This window comes from Sorex fumeus, unplaced genomic scaffold, assembly GCF_029834395.1.
Source record: "Sorex fumeus unplaced genomic scaffold, SorFum_2.1 ptg000070l, whole genome shotgun sequence".
Taxonomy (NCBI): Eukaryota; Metazoa; Chordata; class Mammalia; order Eulipotyphla; family Soricidae; genus Sorex; species Sorex fumeus.
Window position 1 is genome coordinate 7,072,941 of NW_026606127.1, and position 19,210 is coordinate 7,092,150.

General features: G+C 39.4%; 1 pseudogene; it reads left to right on the forward strand.

Moving 5' to 3' along the window:
- The first annotated feature begins 5,490 nt into the window (after positions 1 to 5,490).
- Positions 5,491 to 5,584, forward strand: LOC130037080 (uncharacterized; annotated as a pseudogene).
- Positions 5,585 to 19,210: the final 13,626 nt, after the last annotated feature.

A 19,210-nucleotide genomic window follows, 5' to 3' on the forward strand; every position in this document is an offset into this window, starting at 1 on the left:
GGGAGTTATGTTGCTCATCTTCAAGCTCTCTGATCCTCTCTTCAGCTGCACTTATCCTATTGCTAAGGGCACTTACTGAGTTTTTAATTTCATCCACTGAATTCTTTATTTGTGATTCTTCTTTTTGTAGCTTTTTAAAATTCTGTTCTCTTTTTTTCCTGTATTTTCTTGACTCTCTGTTCTATTGTTTTTTCATTTCTTATTTTAGTCATTGGATATCTCTTCCATTGATTCTTTGAGTAGATCCTTGAACACCCTCTGCATTTTATCCTGGAATTCTTTATCAATGAGAGCGCAATTGTGGACAACCTCGATTGAGGATGTTTCTTTTCTTCATATTCTCCTTGTGGTGGAGATTTGCGCTTTGGAGGAGGTACTTTTTAGTTTTGAGCTTTTACAGCATATTTCATACAGGTCTTTTGTTAGAAATGGAGTAGGCGAGTGGAATGTTGTATTCTAGTAGAGGTGGTCAGAAATTTTTAGTTGGTATTAGGTGACAAAGTGAGAGATGAAAGTCCTGAGTGCCCAGATTGGGAAATATAACTGCGGCTGGCCACCCAGGAGAAGGCCACGCCCACTTCTGGGAGGACACACTCCCTATATGGTGGCCATGCCCCTGGCCCATCCCAGGGTCACTCCCATCAAGGATCCTGGAATGTAGGAGGAGCGATGGAAAATCCCATGGAGCTGCCTCAGGTGTCCCCTTCTGGAGGGTGTCCAGTTCTGCAGGAAAACGCGGGGGACTGGGGGTGAGGAGTGGTGAACCTGGCTTGTGCTCCCCCTACCCACCTGGAGGGGAGGGGCTGATTAGGTGATGTACAGTCCCAAGGAGCTGCTGCAGGTGTTCCCCGCAGGTGTCCCCCTGTGGAGGGTGTCGAGTTCAGCGGGAAAAGGCACGGGGCTCTTGTTTTATTTTTACTTTATGTTCCAATCTTAATGGTATCACCAGCCACTCAGTCAACCTAGCTAAACCCTAAAGTCTCTTCCACTTTCTCCTGCACAAGTCTCTGCTTTCTGACAAAAGGGAGGACCTCAGAATGCTGACATAAATCTAATACCCAGGGCCGCAGGAGATAGTGTAGTGCTTATGGAACTTGTCTCACATGCATTCAATTTGACTCCCAGCACCACATGATTGCCAGAGTATCAAAGGCTGTATAGCCTCAGAGGACCCCAAGCACCATGGCCACGTTTTCTGAGAATTGTCTGTAGGGCCCGCACACCTCCTGAGCATTGCTTTACAGACTCTCCCAGCAACCAAAACATACGTAATACCCCAGAAACATGTACTTGTCTTAAATAGGGAGCCTCACTTGAGGTGAGTTTCACAAGGAAATATTGCATTAAAACATAAATCAAAGAGCAGGGGAGACAGTGTAAATCATGTGAGTACAGATCATGTATTTGGTGAAATGTGTTAAGATTCAGATGCCCTAGTCTTCGCACCAGGGATATTCATTCAAAAATGCCCCAATATACTGGAAAAGTTCTAGAACATTAGATGACTGAAACTCAATTATGAGCAACTTTGTAACTGTTTATCTCTTAGTGATTCTAATCGTTAAAGTAAATTTTAAATATACCCATCAAAGTAACCTTTTTACCACTAAATGGGAAAGATACTTTCTAATACTTATCCTCACCAAAAGCTCAACAGAGTGTGACACTTGCCAGGAAATGTCCTCCCTTGCATTTTCTCATGATACTTATTAGTACTTAACTCTTCTGTTTCTTCCCTTTTCTCATGCCAAATCTTCGCATCTCCCTTGCAAGCTCCTGAAACATTATCCATTCAACATTGATGCACTTTGCCACTGCTCCTCTTGACGTCTTGTCCACGAAATGATTCTAAAACATAACATAGCTGCAATTACAGTATTCATGCCAAAGACAGTCATTGATATATCTTTGGGTTTAGCTTTCTACAAGCTATTGGCACACAGGTGAGTAACATTTTTTTCCTACAGAGAACACAACAATAGTTATGCTGGGTTTTAAAGTTCCATCAGTATTTTTAATGTTTTATTGAATATCTGTGATATAGACCATTACAAATCTATTCATAATTTGCTTCCAGTCATACAACGATCCAACTTCCATCCTTCCTCTAGTGTACATTTCCCAAAACCAATACTTCTGGTTCCCTAAAACCATCCCCCAACAAACTACCCCCACCCCCAGCCTGTCTCTATGGCAGGATCTTTAATTCTTTCTCTCTGTCTCCTATTTATTTTGTGCATTAAGGGTCTCATACAGGTACTAAGAGGTCATCATGTTTGTTGGAATTTAGCATTTTTATCAGGAAGGTAAGGTTGGAGTAGCTTTGAGGTATGGAAATGACTGCTAAGGCTTCCATAAGTACAGGGCAGTGGGTGTGGGATGCCCATCCTGCCCAGAGAAAGCCCGGAGATTTCAGTCACAAAACACACATATCCGAATTTTCAGCTGTAATGTTTCAGTGAGAGCCATCCTGAGACGGTGGAAACCAGAGGAGGGCATGGTGGCGATTTTGTATTGTTGGAGAAAGTGGCTGCACTGGGTTCTGGTTGGGTGGGCACCAAACTAACCTGCCTCCCTCCGATTTACCCTAGTGTCTTCAGCCTTTTGCAGTTCCAAGGTTAACTGTGGCTGTTGATATCTTCCAGATTTGTCTATGGGTCTCTGAAACAAGACCAATGCATTAGCTTGTATAGCTGAGCCAGGGGTGGTTTGTTATCATGGCTCCCACATATCTTTAGGGAGTTTAATTTCTCGAGAAACGTAGTCCTGAGTTGTTGGGAACCAGCCAGAGGCACAGTGGCCATTTGAGGTTATCGGGAAGCATGAAGACACCATCAGACTGTTGATGCATTCACCTGAGGGTACAGGTTGACTTCCTGCAGGCACTGCACAACCAGACTAACAAATATTCATTGAATGAATGAACGAATAATCAACATTTTCAAAATGTGTCTCTTTCTTGCATTTTAGAAGGGTAACTTCTAACAGGAAAATAATCTTCATGGTATAATCAAGACCTACGATTTATTCTTAATATATTTAATAAAAGCTACACATTTTGGAAATTTATACAAAGAAATTCTTTTAAATTATCTGTCTTCATAATTTACTTGTAAATTACTAAGATTTCACTGTTTCTTCCACCGTTCTTAGCATAGAAATTTACAGACAGAATGTGCTAAGTAAAAATTCATTTTGGCACTTCTCTTCAAAGTAGTACTGGAAGTACTTGGAATAGAAAATAGATAAGAAAAAGATATTAAGGGTTTTTCATATATGAAAGGTAGAAACAATCTCTCACTATTCACAGAAGATATCATACTATATTTAGAGAATACTAAAATCTCTACGAAAAAACTCCTAGAGGCTATCGACTTTTATAGTAAAAATGCAAGCTATAAACTCAATACCCAAAATTCTATGGCTTTTTTTATATGCAAGTAATGAGAGAGAAGAAAGTGACATGAAAAAGCAATCCCATTCACAATCGTGCCTCAGAAAATCAAGAACCTTGGAATCAGCTTAACTAAGGAGGTAAAGGACCTATACAATAGGAAATTAAAAAGGACACGAGGAAATGGAAACATATATACTGCTTATGGAATGGGAGATTTAACATTGTCAAAATGGCAATTCTCCACGAAGCATTGTAAAAATTCAACTTGATCCCTATAAAGATACCCATGACATTCTTCAAAGAAATTGATCAAGCACTCCTGAAATTCACATGGAACAACAAACGCACACGAATAGCTAAAGCAATTCTTGGGGAAAAGACGATGGAGGCATCACCTTCCCCAACCTCAAACTCTACTACAAACGATAATAATGAGAACAGCATGGGACTGAAACAAAGGCTCAGCTGCAGACCAATGGAAAAGGATTGAATATACTGACACACACACTCAAATATATAATCATCTAATCTTTGATAAGGGAGCAAGAAATGTGAAGTGGAGCATGAGAGTCCTCTTTAACAAACTATGCAGAAAAAACTGGACAGCTACATGCAAAAAAAAAAAAAATGGCTCAGACCTCTACCTAACACCATGCACAAAAGTCAGATAAAAATAGGTCAAAGTCCTCAACATCACACCAGAATCCCTCAGGTACAGCGATGACAAGGTCGGCAAATCCCTCCACGACATTGAAGCTAAAGGTATCTTCAAATATAACACGCCACTTGCCAAGCAACTGGAAACAGAGATAAACAAAGGGAACTATCTTAAATTAAGCAGCTTCTATACCTCAAAAGAAACAGTGACCAGAAACAAAGACTCCACCATGCGGGAAAGATACTCGCAGAAGCCTACCAGGTTCTCTGAGAGTGAGAACTGGACAATCAGAGTTGCTGTCTTCTAAATAAGATCCAGTCTCTGGATGTTGGCTATTGATGGCATTACATGGATCCAGGGGTAGTTCGTGGTTGTAACACTTAATTACTAGAAGATGGGGAATCTGGAAGGAGGGGGCACAGTCTTGATCTGAGCAGCCATGGAGATCTCATCCCCCGGTCCCGCACATTTGGGTTCCTCTTCCAGTTCCTTCATGCATGAGGCTCCTTCAAGCTTGGGAAGAGTGGTCTTAAGCGTACCTATGGCTGGTTGCAGAGGTCTTCAGCTGCCGGGGCTCTGCTCAGTGCGGTGAGGGAATCTCACCACGCCACCTCCAAGGGGCCCCAGTGAGGAAAGCCAGGTGCGAGGTCAGGAGATTGTTGTTTTAGACATATTTGGAATTAATTTTAGACCGAAAAGTACACATCATTGAAAATACTTATGTGCTTAGTAATAAATTACTACACACTTGTTCAATCACGTCAGAGACCCCACTCTGCTCAGAGAACTAGATTTTTAATTACAGATCCGTTTTTCCCATGTGTCATGACTGAGAATCACTATCAGTAGATATGAAACTCACTATACACAAAGATGCACACAGGTTACTATGAGTCATCTATGTTGTTAATATCAGTTGGCCATTAAACTTCACTGAGACCCTTTGTTCTGTCATTTATAGGAGCCACATGATTCTCACCTTCCGTTCAAGTTGAACTTGTAATAAGGTGGAATGAAATCATCAATATGCTTCTCACCTCATTCTTCAGGAGAAAAATCCTACATACATTCAAGGTGGTCAAAGTGCAGACAACACCATCCACCTTTTCCTGGAGATGTATAGGGGACTGAGGTGAGAACAGCAAAAGGCTCTAGTTTAATGGTCTTAATTAAGGTTTCAGGGAACGACTTTAAACAACCTCATATACCATCTTCCAAAAGAATTATTTTGTAAAACTGATGCCTAGGGTATGGTAAAAGATAATATGGTAAAAACCATATTTTTCTTTCTGGGACATTAAATTTCTAAATCTATTTATGCATGCTGCTTTGAAATACATTCCTTGATTAGGAATCATTGTCTGCCATAGGAGTGAGGAAGGCCAACACTCAAAGTAATAAGAAGAGAAAATATGGAAAAATTAACTCCTACTAAGTTTAACACATTTACTAAAATTGAAATGATAAAATGATGAGCATGGTCCTTGCACAGAGATGATATGCATACTTGTAAAGCATTCCATATTTTTGTTGCAAGAAGAATGACCAGGTCTACTTTAAGCTAAGAAAATCCCCACAAGTACAAAAATTCTACATAAAGAGAGCACAAGTCCCCATCACAACAATCTCTCTCAATGTCAATAGACTAAAAGTGCCAATTCAGAGGCACAGAATAGGAAGATGAATTAGAAAACTGAAACCAACGATCTGCTGCCTGCAAGAAACACGTCTGAACAATCAAAGCACCCATGGGCTAAAAGTAAAAGAGTGGGAAATAAGTTTTCAAGAAAATATGACCTCCACAAAGCTGGAGTGGCCATACTAGTATCAGACCACATGGACTTCAGGCTAAAGGTTATCAGAGACAGTGAAGGTCATTTCTTAATGATCATGGGATATGTACATCAGAAAGAACTCACCCTCCTCAATGTATATGATCCTAATGACAGACCAGCAAAATACTTAAAAACAACTTCTAATTGACTTATAGAAAAACATTGATAGCAACACAATACTAGAAGGAGATTTCAACACTTCTTTGTCACTTCTCCATAGATCAAACAGACTGAATCTCAGCAAGGAAATCTTTTCTTTAAGGGAAGTAATGAACAACCATTGGCTTAGAAAAGAAATCAAAGAGGAAATAAAAAGTTTCCAGAAACAAATGAGAATGAGGACACGAGCTACCAGAACTTGTGGGACACAGCAAAAGCAGTGTTAAGAGGAAAGATTATAGATCTGCCAGAATTCATCAGGAAGAAAGAAAGGGCCTACATGAATAAATAAGAGCTCAAGATTTTGGAAAATTACCAAGAAAAGTAGTCCAAACTAGGCTGGAGGAAGGAAATAATAAAACTTGTACCAGACATCAATGAGCTAGAATCCCAAAATACAATCCAAAAGACCAATAAAAGCAAAAGCTGGTTCTTTGAGAAAATAAATAAGATCAATAAACCATGAGAAGCCTCTCAATGAAACAAAGAGAAAGAATTCTAATAAATCGAATCAGAAATGCAAAGGGGAGTTTCCTAATAGAAAGTACCGAAATCCATAGGATCATCAGAGATTATTTTGAGAATCTTTGCAGCACGAAATGAGAGAATCTTGAAAAAATTTGATAAATTATTGGATTCCAATTGCCTCCCAAGGCTGAACCAAGAAGATTTGGAATACTTGAACCTATCACAAACAAGGAAATTGAAATGATGGTCAAAAGTACACCTGCAAACAGAATCCATGGCCCAGATGGATTCAATATTGAACTACTTCAAACCTTTAAAGAGAAACTGCTTCCAACATTTTTAAGATTTTCCAGGAAAGTGAAGAAACAGAAATACTCCCAAATAGTTTTTATGAGGCAAAGATCACCCTAATACTCAAATCGATAGAGATACCACAAAAAAAGAAAATTACAGACCTATTTCCTTGATGAATACAGATACAAAGATTTTCAAGAAAATACCAGCAAAGAGAATCCAGAAACTCAACAAAAGATCACACACTATGACCAAGTAGGTTTATCTTGGGGATGCAAGGATTGCTTAACATTCTCTAGTCAATCAATAGAATACACCATCTCAATAAAATAAAGATAAAAGTCATATGATTATATCAATAGATGTAGATAAAGCATTTGATAAGATCCAGCACCCATTCATGATGAAAAACTCTCAACAAAATTGGAGTTGAAAGTACTTTCCTCAATCTAATCAAAGCAAATTACCACAAACCCACAGCAAGCATTATTCTCAAGGGGGAAAATCCAAAGTCTTGGAGCAGAAATCAATGAAATAGAATCCCAGAATACAATCAGGCACAAAACAATTTACCCACTCTCACCACTCCTATTCAACATAGTACTTAAAGTACTTGCCATATGATTTCGGTAAAAAAAAAAAGATATCAAGGGCATCCATATAAAAAAGGAAGAACTCAAGCTTTTACTATTTGGAGATGACATGATACTATACTTATAAAATCCCAAAGAATCTACAAAAAAGCTCCTGGGAACAACAGATTTGTTTAGAATTGTAGCATATTACAAAATCAATATCTGGTACTCCATGGCTTTCCCATATATTAATAATGAAAGAGAAAAAAGAGATAGAGAAAAACAATCCCATTCACAATAATACCTCAGAAAATAGAGTATAATAGAATCAACTAAAAAGGTTAAGGAACTATACCAAAAAAAAAACCTACAAAACACTACTTCACGAAATAAGAGAGTATTATGAGGAAATGGAATCTCATCCCATGCTCATGGATTGAGAGGTTTAACACTGTCAAAATGGCAATACACCCCAAAGCTCTATAAAGATTTAATGCACTTTCTATAAGGATACCCATAACATTTTTCAAATAAATAGATTAAACACTCTTGAAACTCATACAAAACCATAAACTCCCATAAAGAGCTAAAGCAATCTTTGGTAAAAAGAAGAAGGGAACACCTTCCCCAACTACAAACCCTACTACAAAGTTTTAGTAATCAAAATATCATGATATTCAGATAAAGACAGGCCTAAGTTCAATGGAATATAGTCAACTATCCTGACGCTGGCCCTCAGATTATTATTACCTAATCTTTCTTAAAGGCTCAAGAAATATGAAGTTGAGCTAGAAAGCCTCTTCAGCAACTGGTGCTGGGAAAACTGGACAGCAATATGCAAAAAAAATGAACTCAGACCTCTTTATAGTGCCAGGCACAAACTCAGAATAAAATGTATTAAAGACCTCACTATCATACTTGAATTCTTAAGATATATGGAGAAAAATGTGGGAAGATCCCTTCATGACATTAAAGCTAAGGGAAACTTCTAGAATGAAACACCACTGACCAAGGAAGAGGAAGTGAAGATAAACAAATGAGACTACATTAAACTAAGAAGTTTCTGCAACTCAGAAAAAATGGTGACCATGATCGAAAGACAGTCCACATAATGGGGAAAAATTATTTATGCAATACCCATACAATTAAGCTCAAAATTCTGACTCCTGTATCATTAAGAACACTAAATAGTTCCCGTGAATTTTATTCTTCTTCACATATATTTATTCTAAAATATTTTAGATTTACTTTTAAACCACAGGTAAAAAGGTAAAATTATAAGTTTTTTTAAAAATAAAAAATAATCCCTATACATACCCAGGTGCGACCCAAAAAACAAAAAAGCAAGCAAGGAAGCAAGCAAGCAAGCAAGAAAGAAAAAAATTAAAAATTAAAAAATAATGCCGTTTGCAATGCTAAGGATCAATCCCAGATCATCATTCTTTGCGTTTTTGGGTCACACGTGGCGATGCACAGTGGTTACTCCTGGCTCTGCACTCAGGAATTACTCCTCACAGTGCTTGGGGGGACCATACAGGATGCTGGGAATCTAACCTGGGTATGCCGTGTGCAAGGCAAATGCCCTACCTGCTGTACTATAGCTCCAGCTCCCCCCCCCCCCATAATTCATCATCTTGAGTGCCTCAGATTTTTACCTTCCATTTGGAAACTTCATCTTTACATTGACACAGTAAATTGAAACCACAGAACCATTGAATGGCATGTTATAATGGTAGCACCCATGAGCAAACATTGATAACCCATAAGTTGGCATGAATGAATTCTGTCTCAGAGGCTTCACTTCTGAGGATACCTGTCACTACCTCCTTTCTGTTACGTATCCCAGGATCAGAACCTACATCAGGCCATCAGTAGAAATTGTCCACCCGAAAGCTAGCCTTCCACTGGGATCAGAATCCTTGATCCATTTAACTTGAAATTTTTCATTCATGAATTGTTGACCTTGTTTCAGTTGGAGGCATCCAGAGCATAAACTCAGCTTTCCCGTTGTTTCCACAGGAAACCCAAATACCTAAGAATGTTATCATTTCTGACGCCACTGTTACAGATTATTTGGAATCCCACGGTAAGATACTATCATTAATGTTATAATATTACTGTTCTCTATAGTCCGGTCTCCCCAAATAAATCTCTACCCTCCTCAGTGCAAGTGCAGACTCCAGTGTATAATGATCCTGAACGTACTTATAATAGTTTCACTCAGGTTCTCCCCTAAAGTGCACAAGTTAAGTTCATACCAATCCAAGTTCTTATTCCTAAACTACCAGAGTGGGCTTGTTCCTCAAACTTGTGTTCTCCCTTGAAGAAATACCGTGCTACCTTTCTCTATGTCTCTCTTTGCTTGTTTTGTTAAATGACTGTTCTCGCTTGAACATATATTCCATTCCACCCTACAACTGTTTCACAAGTTTCTAAGAGTTTTTCAATAAAATATATTTTGTGTCACTAAACTAAAATTTTAAAACCCCAGAGCATTCTTAAAACCAATATTTGTATCTTTTAAACCACAAATTTTGAAAATGAAAGGTGGTAAAGCAATGGAATACTACTCAGTTGTATGAAGTGAAATCTTCTTATTATTTGTATATAAAATGTATAACATGAGGAAATTATGTTTATTGACAAAAACCAGGCAGAGAAAAATAGGCATCCTACAAATTCAGGCATATGTGGAATATGGAGAAAACAAATTAAAAAAATAAAATGAGACAGACATACCTCTAAACATTATTTATATTTTATGATATATAATTCAATTAACAATGGTTTCTCATACACATAATTCCAACATGACACTCCTCATTCTCTCAAAGAACAAACCCTCCCTCTCACCCAATCCCCCAGAATCCCTCCCTCCTAATCCCCTGACCCAATTGTGTGGATCAGTTCTCCCCTTACATTGCTCTTGAACTCTTGTTGCTACCTTGCTGTGTGTCTTTACATCCCACATATGAGAAAAATCTCTCTGTATCTGTTCCTTTCCTTAAGGCTAACTTTACATGCATGATATGCTCTAGTTTCATCCAATGTTGAAAATTACATAATTTTGATCTTTTCAAAGCAATAAAAACAAACTTTAGAACTATGAGACTATTTAGTTACCAGATCGAAAAGTATAATCAAAGTGGAAAAACTGAACAATGGTGAATGACAGAGTAGGCCTTTCAGTAGTGAGTGTAATATGATACATGCAAGTTGATTCTGCATAATCCTAAAATTTATGAAATTCTATAATGTAATTCTATAAGGTAATTTTAAATAATCAAAAAAGTATTTAAATAATTTACATTTATCTATGATTATGACGTATCTTTTGTGTCAAACTATCAGAAATAAAAAGAATGTGAGATAGAGATATGGTGTATCACTATACTTTTAAACAAGAGAAGCGCTAAAAATTTCTGTATCTTGATGAACTCTCATATAAATTGACTCCAAAATCAAATTAATATACTCAAGGAAAAATAAAAGTCAACAAATTTAATCTTTTGCCTTCACTCAGGTTCCCATCTGCTGAACTCTGGCAGATGAAACAATTTTTATTTTATTTTATTTTTTTAAAATTTTTATTACTGAAACACCATGATGTACAGTTGTACATTTACAAATTTTTGTGCTTGGGTTTTGATTATACAATGATCACATGCCCATTCTTCCGCCAGTGCCCATTTTCCACCACCATGTATTCCAGTATCCCTCCCACACCAATCCCCCCCATCCCACCCTGACTCTGTGGCAGGGCATTCCCTTTTGTTCTCTCTCTCCTTTTGGGTGTTGTAGTCTGCAAAAGAGGCCTTAAATTGTAATTATGTTCAGTCCATAGTCAGAATTTTTATTATCAAAGGATTTCTTGTCAGAGGTTTGGCATTCTTTGCTAGCAACCAACTCATTTTCTTCTGCATTTTTTTTCTAGAAATATATACTTATACTAAGACTGATTAGTCATGGCACCAAATTGACAAATGTCCCTGTTTTTACTTCAGTTCTGTTTCCTAATTATCACAAATTATTAGCAGTGGATAGAAAATAACTAGCCCAAAATTCGTGGGGGAAATGGAAATGTTTATGCTTTCCATAGTTTCGAAAATCCCTGTCACTAGTATAGTGACATACATCTAAGTTTGTAATCAAAATGATTAAGAAGAGGTAAACCCTGACTGCCACTTCAAGGAAGAACGGGCCTTCAGCAAATATCCTTGGTTTCAGAAGGATGGCTCTGGCTTGGATGGTGTCAAACATGAGAGCTGTGAGCTACCTGCAGTTAACACATGCTCTGAGGCTATGTGGTGACACTGCTGAGAAATGTCGAGAGCCCTGATTAGGTAGGGTCATGGGGGAGAATGGAATGATGACAAGAAAACAGAGCAACAGGACAAGATCATAGATTCCTTTGTATAAAAGTTTTCATCTCTAATATATTAATCTGTGAAAAAGAGAAACAACTTCTTATCATTCTTCCTGGCAATATATTATCCTTACATAGTGCTTCAGGAAAAAAACTCTTCCCTTGTTAGTTATTATAGCCTGAATATCTGTGAGGTCTTTGAACTCTTTCTATGTATACAGTGCTGATGAATGAAACCAATCTCACTATTTAAGTATCTAAACTGCAATGTTCTCACCATTTAACTCTCTAAACTCTGATGGCTCCAAATCTTCTGAGATCAGCTTTCATCTCTTCCATGATATCCAGGCTTCTCTTCCCAACTGTCAACTGTCCCTTTCTTTCTCCCTCTCTCTACCAACTATGGTCTCCCTGCCAAAATTTGCCAAGACAAGCCTTCTTGAAATATAGACATAAGTTGACTTCTCCTTTTTATTAAAATTTAGGCAATTTTGATTTTCAAAGTCATTTATATTGGAGATTTGTCATACAATATTCCAATTCTAATCACACCACCAGTGTCTGCATCCCTCCACCAAAAAATTACCCATTTCTCCCTGCATTCCCACTGATTTCCTTGACAAACACATTTTGAATTTTTACTATTGTACTTTGGATTCCATACTTACCGTAGTCTTGGCATTGGTGGTTAAGACAAACACCTCAACTTTTTCATGCTGGCCTTCCTGGATCAATGCCCACTGACACCATGTAGGGGAAATATAAAGGTAAAAAGGTAAAGGCCCTCCCGTTGATCGTCGATTTGCTCGAGCGGGCCCAGTAACGTCTCCATTGGAGACTTTGTTGTTACTGTGTCTGGCACATCGAATACTCTCGGTAGCTTGCCGGGCTCTCCGAGGGGGGCGGAGGAATCGAACTCGGGGAAATCTATGAGAACAAATCATTAAGCTCCAAATTTTTCAAATAATCTTTAAACAATTCTGATCGAAAGGAAAATAGTGAGAACTGGAGGAGACAACCCCTTGTCAGCCTGCAAAGTCTTTTCAGTTTTCCACATTACAAAAGAAGAAATCAGTGAAGGAGGTCTGTCATTAGGCAAGTTAGGTTACCCTGCTGAGGTGTGGTCAACAGGGTGTTTTGTGCTCTTCTCTCCTTCCACCAGAAGTCCCAACCCTATGATTTTTGTCTCTTCAGTCTGCATAAAATGAGAAAGTTTTACCACACAGACATCCAGGCAATGAGCCCAGCCAAGGTGATAAAAATAAATTTCAGCAAATTCATAGGTTAGTCATGCTGGTAGAAACTAAATATCATGTTTTTGTATTGAATCTGCAGGAGACACATATTACAAACCTTTTCATGATTCAGTTTCAATCATAGGATATTTTAACACCTAACCTCCACTAGTATACAGTTCCATTGCTAATGTCCCCAGTTTCTCTCCCAAGACTCCCTGTCCCAACCCCAAACCCCACCTGACAGCCTTCTGTCCCTACACTATTGCAGGCACCTCTCTCTCTCTCTCTCTCTCTCTCTCTCTCTCTCTCTCTCTCTCTCTCTCTCTCACACACACACACACATCCTTTGGCTATTATGGATTGTAATAGAGAGAGGGAGAGGTTCTCACGTTTATTCCTTTACCTACTTTCAGGACTCAGTTCTCACCCAGAGTAATCACTTCCAACTATCATTGTCATAGCGGTCCCTTCTTTATTCCAAATGCTTGCCTTCAGCACTTGTGGCAAGCGTCCAACCATTGACCAATTCTCCTGGCCTGTGTTTCTGCTATCCTTGGGTATTAGTCTCATATTCTGGTTTTTTTATATCCAAAAAATGGGGTAGTCCAATCAGTATACCCCTTTCCTTCTGACTGATTTTATTGAACATGATATTCTTCCCTGTACATCCATTTATAAGCAAATTTCATGATGTCAGTTTCCTGCCAACTGCGTAGCATTCAATTGTGTAGGTATAACATAGTTTCTTCTGAATATTGTGAATAGTACTGCAGATGGTATTTCTGTTATAAATATCATGTTTAATGTAGCTTACATAGGAAAATACTTCCCAGGTTCCAAACATACAGAATTCACTCACTATTTATTTTTTTAAAAAATATAATTTATTATGATGCTTTCTAAAAAACGGAAGCTATTAACAAAAACTCAGGGAAAGCATATTCTATAAATGCCAAAAATAATAACCTTAAAAAAGGACAACAGCTCCGTGTTCTTGCTCTTCAAAAATCCATGTGTTTCTTGATATATTGTCAATATCTTTCTATAGCCTTAAAATTCTTCAACTTCATTTCTAAACACTATTTTAAGTTATATTAATATAATAGGTGTAGTCAGCTTTATAGAATATTTATTTAATTCTTTCATATTTTACATAAACAACGTTTGAATTAACCATAGCACAGTAGCATTGTCCTCCCATTTTTCACTGATTTGCTCGAGCAGGCACCAGAAACGTCCCTATGGTGAGACTTGTTGTTACTGTTCTTGGCATGTCGAATACTTCACAGGTAGCTTGCCAGGCTTTGCCATGAGGGAGGGTTACTCTCAGTAGCTTGCCGGGCTCTCTGAGAGGAGGAGAGCAACCAAACCCAGGTTGGCCACGTGTAAGGCAAACGTCTTACCCACTGTGCTATGGCTACAGCCCATATATATATTTATACATATATATGTGTATTTACACACACATACATATCTATATATTCCTCTTACACGGCTCTTAAGCTCCAACTCATATTTCTTCCTCCTCCAATTATTTACTACTTCTCTCCCCATACTTGGGGCTCAACTAATTTTCTGAATCCCCTCAGATGCATTTCTGAGGCCATGATAAAGGAATGCACAACACATACATGCAAGGAAGGCACAAAGCATATGTAGATAAATTTCATATGGACATATAATTGTGATGACAAGTTTACAAACTGTATTCCCTTCAAGTACAGAGTTCCTGATCTCCATGCACTGTCAAATATCCAGCTACTGTCCACAACTAACTAACAACACTCCCCTACCCATTTCAGTCATTTACTTCCCCTCCTATAAGGACGATTTTGATGTCAGAGTGCAAAGGTTTGATTTTGCTTTTGTTTATTGGTCAATTTAATTTTTTTCTTCATATTCCAGAAACAAATCAAATATTTTTTTAAAAAAATAAAGGACAGGAGGTGATATCAGGCAACAAATGAATAGTTGATGTGGTTGAGAATCAGCAAGAGATTTCCAGGTCAGTGTGAGGAATGGAACATCCAGTTGTCCTTCCCAGCATATTTCCAAAGGGCTGTCTTGGAGCAGGGTACATGGTGGGAAGAACCGCAGGACAGTAGTAGTGCTTGAACATATAGGGGCCTATGTTCTTCTTTGAAAATGTAATGGTATTGACCTCCATTGCAAACCACAACACCCTAAAACAAAGAAAAAGCAAAAGTGAATGCCCTGAGTTGGGGCAAAGTGGGGGAGATGGGGGGTGGGAGGGACACTGGGTTCCTTGGTGGTGGAGAATGGGCACTGTTGGAGAGATGGGTACTTGATTCTTGTAAAACTGAAACCCAAGTACAAAGGTATGTAAGTCTACAACTGTACCTCATGGTGTTTCACTAATAAAAGTAAATAAACAAAAACTAAAAAATTAAAAGTGCTATCAGCCGGTATAAGAAAAAAATGTAATGGTGTTGACTAGATTAAATCAAGCTCATTTTTAGCTATAGGATGCTATGATTCAGCTTTGATTCACTGATTGATACTTTGAAATGTCCCAGTCCATCCTCATTCAGAGAAGTCATTTATTTCTTCGAGTATTGATTTGTACAGGGAATTTCTCAGAAAATTCTTTATATAATGTATATTAAGGGACTCAATGATAATGTTCTTATTACCATTTTCAAAGAATACAAAAATACACTTTTAATAAGATTTTCTTGGTTCTCTATATAAAAGATAAATGACAACAATTAAGTTTAACTCAATATTTTCTAAAGCGCATTACATTAGTACTTGAAAAGTAATTTTAAAAGACTCTGGGAGAGGGGAGGAGGAAAAGTCATGGATCTATAAGGATTAGTACATGTCTTTGGGTGTGTGGGGCATGGGAGTGTGTAGAAAAGTTGAGATCACACTCAGCTATGTGATCTAATTTCTATATATCTATTCTCTAGATACCAGCGATATATTCACACAGGTGTATTCATATGACTATGATGTACACTAACCCTTTATCATGTACATTCACCTAATCCCGAAGGCTTCACCGACATGGCAGCACTGAGAAGGATGAGAAAGGAGAGGCCGACAAAATCTCAAGGCCGACCTAGGCTGCCACAACGAGGAAGACAAAATTGATTGTCTGTACTTTCAATGCACGTACTCTAGCATCAGATGCATCCATCGAGGACCTAATGGTACAAGCGCGAATGATCAAGTACGACATCATTGGTCTGACCGAGACAAGAAGGCACGAATCTCACCATGCCGTTTTCGACACTGGAGAATAATTGTTCCTCGGAATTTGCGATAAAAGAGGGGTTGGAGGCGTCGGTGTCCTTGTCAACACAAACTTGGCCAAGAGCATTGATTCATTCGAATGCCTAGCAACCCGAATCGGATTTTGACATTTGAATAGATGTGGCTCACTGCCTGCAGTTTCTATCTTCGTTGTCTACGCACCAACATCTCATTATGATGAAAGAGAAACCGAGAAGTTCTACATGGAACTAGAGAAGTTTTATAAAGAAGACCACACCTTCTACAAGATCATTGTGGGTGATTTTAATGCCAAGATAGGACCAAGAAGATCAGCTGAAGAACTTCACATCGGGACCCATGGCCTAGAATGGAACGAACAGGGTGAGAGACTGTCTGAGTTCATCATGTCGACCAAGACCATTCATGGTAACTCACAGTTCCAGAGGGCAGAATCTAAACATGGACATGGGAGTCTCCCGGTGGACGATTCCACAACGAAATAGACCACATCATATTCAATCGACGGTTTTGCCTGACTGATGTCGCTGTTGTCCCAAAATTTCGAACGGCATCGGACCACCGTCTCCTTCGTGCAAAATTCTACTTCACAAAGTGGGGAGAAAGGGCTGAAAAGTTCAAAAAGAGAACTCCCAGAATGACCACCAACTGGGAACTCTTTGGTACTATTGCAACAACATGGGAAGATGCCATTGTTGACAACAATGACGAGGAATATGATCGACTGGTTCAGCACCTCCATGAATGTGCGAGGAACGCCAAGAGAGAGATAGCCACAAAAAATCACCTATCTTCGAAAACTCTTGAGCTAATTCGTCAGCGTGGTTTGGCGCATGCCTCAGACAACCGCAAGCTAATGTCCGAGCTTGCAAAGCAGTGCAGAGATGCAATCAAGGAAGACCTCAAAGAGAGAAGAGCAGAAGTACTGGTAGATGCGGCAGAAGCCGGGAAAAGTATTCGTAAGGCCCGCCTGTCCTTCGCCAACTATAAGACCAAGATGACTGCCCTCCGATGTCCTGATGGTCCATCACATCCTCCAGAACGGCAATGGAGAAGATTACCTATGACTTCTACTCAAATCTCTTCGATAGCCATGTCCACTTGCCGACATACCAAATTCCACAGGATGGATATGTCATTCCCAACGTTCTCCCTTCTGAAATCCAACACGCCATTTCATTGGTAAAGAAACAAACAGCACCCGGCCCAGACAAGGTCAGACCTGAACAACTGAAGAACCTGCCATCAGTACTCATCAATACACTGGCTCGGCTCTTCACTCGCTACCTGTCTGAATGCAATGTTCCTTCCCAATGGAAAACCAGCAGGACCGTACTACTGTTCAAGAAGGGAGACATCCATGACATTGGCAACTATCGCCCGATCTGCCTATTGTCTGTCATCTACAAGTTGTTCACTCAAGTCATCCTAAATAGGATTGGCAGAACACTAGATGAAGGACAACCATGCAAGCAAGCAGGGTTCCGCAAAGGATTCAGCACCATCGACCATATCCACACAATAACCAAGCTCATTGAGGTTTCTCGAGCGTTCAATATGCCGCTCTGTTTAACGTTCATTGATTTAAAGAAGGCCTTTGATTCTGTTGAGACGGAAGCGGTCATTGAAGCCCTAGCCAATCAGGGCATACAAGCCCAATACATCAGGATCCTCCATGAGCTGTATTGCGGATTCACTACCAGGATCTCAACATTCTACAAAGAAGTGATCATTGATGTCAAGAGAGGGGTTCGGCAGGGTGATACCATTTCACCAAAACTCTTCAGTGCCACCATCAAGAACATCATGCGACGACTGGAATGGGAAGGAATGGGAGTGAAGATAGATGGTCGGCAACTACACCACCTCCGCTTTGCTGATGACATTGTTTTAATAAAACCAAACATCAGCCAAGCGGCACAAATGCTGGCCGACTTTGACCGTGAGTGTGGAAAGATAGGACTACAGCTGAATCTCACGAAGACAATGATTATGAGAAACAGCCTTGTTCCTGACGCCCCATTCGCTCTCAATGGAACGACCATCTCCGAATGCAACAGCTATGTGTACCTAGGTCGAGAGGTCAACATGACAAATGATCTGGCACCCGAGCTGAGCAGGAGGAAGAGAGCGGCTTGGAAAGCCTTCAAGAACGTCGAAGAAATAGCTAAGAGGATGAAGAACCTCTGGATCCGGGCACATCTCTTTGATTCCACTGTTCTTCCTGCATTAACATATGCCTCAGAGACCTGGGCCCTAGGCAAACAGGATGAGAATGCTATTCAGGTCTCCCAAAGAAGAATAGAAAGAGCTATGCTTGGAATATCACGTTTCACTCAAATGAGAGAACGAATCCGGAGTTCTGACATCCATAGACGATCAAGAATCAGGGACACTGTCTCATTTGCCAAGGTGTCGAAAATCAGATGGGCTGGTCACGTAATGAGATTTAAAGAGGACCGCTGGACTAGAGCTGTTACCGACTGGATTCCATGGGATGTCAAAAGACTGCGTGGCCGCCCACCTTCCAGATGGTCAGACTTCTTCGTCAATATCATGAACAATTGGTTTGGGGCCATTCATGTTTCTGGAGCGAACAGATGCCGTTGTGCTACACTAGCACGCGACAGGGACAAATGGAGACGTTACTGGCGTCTGCTCATGCAAATCGACGACTAATGGAAAGTTAAGTGATTAAGTGATTAAGTTCTAATTTTTTTATTTTTAATTTCTAAATTTTTATTACTGAGACACCATGAGGTACAGCTGTAGACTTACAAATTTTTGTGCTTGGGTTTCAATGTTACAATGATCAAATACCCATCCCATCACCAGTGCCCATTTCCAACCACCAATGGGCCCCAGTCTCCCTCCCATCTCCCATTCCCTCAACCCACCCAGACTCTGTGGCAGGCCATTCCCTTTGGTTCTCTCTCTCCTCTTAGGTGTTGTGGTTTGCAAA